This window comes from Symsagittifera roscoffensis, chromosome 4, assembly GCF_963678635.1.
Source record: "Symsagittifera roscoffensis chromosome 4, txSymRosc1.1, whole genome shotgun sequence".
Classification (NCBI taxonomy): domain Eukaryota; kingdom Metazoa; phylum Xenacoelomorpha; order Acoela; family Convolutidae; genus Symsagittifera; species Symsagittifera roscoffensis.
The window spans coordinates 65,627,998-65,629,643 of NC_087065.1; the positions used below are offsets into that span (position 1 = coordinate 65,627,998).

At 31.7% G+C, this 1,646-nt stretch overlaps 1 protein-coding gene across 2 annotated transcripts in view; it reads left to right on the plus strand.

Annotated features, from left to right (window-relative positions):
- LOC134843757 (exportin-T-like) overlaps positions 1 to 1,646 on the plus strand; it is a 551,312-nt gene that overhangs the window by 438,421 nt on the left and 111,245 nt on the right. The gene's annotated exons all lie outside the window — the stretch shown is intronic.

A 1,646-nucleotide genomic window follows, 5' to 3' on the forward strand; every position in this document is an offset into this window, starting at 1 on the left:
CAGACTTTGAAGAGCTTGCTTAGAAAAACTGAAAATCCTTGCCTGTCGATTTGCTCAATGAAACAATTCGGAATTTTTTAAATATTCATAGCGTGCTCAGAAAAACGTTAAATTATATCAAGTTATCTCACAGATCGAATCGTTTTGCAAAAAACTTGTATTTTTAAGCAAAATTTTTGAAAACTTTTTGAAAACAAGTTTTTCGTTAGCTGATTTGACTTTTGAAATAACTTGAATTATTTAAAATTTTCTGTGCTTTTATATCTTGCCTAGATAAACTTAAGCTTTTCACAAAACGATTCGGTTTGTGAAAAAACTTGAAATGACTCGAAAAATTATAGGTTTTAAAGGAAAAATTATAGGTTTCATAGGAAAAATTATGAATTAACTTGAAAAATTTCACAGTTGCATAACTCTAATAGTTTGATTTAGTAAAAAAGCTAAATTTCAGTTTTTTGTAAACTGATTTTTTTATAAAAGCTGAAACTGCTGGTTAAGAAAAACTTAATTTTTTTGCGAACTGCTTCAGTCGATGAAATCAATTGAAAATTTTCAAAGTTAAAAGCTTGCCCAGAAAAACTTCAATTTTTGCAAATCGATTTGCCCTACGAAACAACTTGAATTAATTCAATGTTTCGTTGCTTAAATAGCTTCCATAAAAAAGCCTAAAATTTCGCCATCCGATTTTTTTCATCAAACATTTTGAATTATTTTAAAGTTTCTTAGTTTGAAAGGCTTGCTTAGAAACTTTTCAATTTTTCGGGAACCGATTCGTTCTACGAAACTTAAAGTTGTTTAAACCGATTTACGATATGGCTTTACTTGAAATGGTTCAAAATTTTATTGCTTGGATAGCTTGATCAGAACAACAACGATTTTTTTGCGAGCCAATTGATTATTGGACGAGGCCTTGCTAGTGTTTTTTTCAAATCTAAGCTCCGAAAGCCACAAATTTAGCTCAGCCTACGTGAGACCGCTTCTCATAGTCATTTTGAAAACTTGAACTTTTTAAATGAATCTGCTTAATGGAGAAGTAGCGCCAAAGCAGTTGCCAGCCTGTGTTTTTTTGTGCAGGCAAGACCTATAAGGTATCTTTTACTCGCTTTTTTAGCAAACTTTCTTGCTGATGATCCACTCCAGATTCTACAAAATACTGGCGTTCAATTTTTTAATCAAAATAATCAAGACAATCGACAAAAATGGGGTTTTGCAGAACATCGTTGAAATGTTTGTTTTTGAAATCCTAAATTTTTCAGATTCGTGTGAGTCACATCCCTTGATCGATATTTCCCCTTGGGGGGGTTCAGTTTGGACATGTAGCAATAAGAGATATCAGTGATCCAATTTGTTGCTTTGGTCATGCCCTATTCTACTGAAAAAAACTGCCATGCATGAATAAATGTTGAATAAACACGAAGAGTTTAACGGAACATGTAATTCATGAGCCGAAAAAAATCGTAAAGAAATTCCTTTTTGAGTTTTAAAAAACGCGTTTTTGCAATAAAAAATTGAAACCAGCCTTATATCAACGCAGCACGAGCCGATACACCCGTGCAATTGATTACAATATAGCTGAATAACTGATCAATTTGAAGATTTTAAAGCTTTTAATTGTGTATTTTTTAATCGATTTTACCATTGTAAAT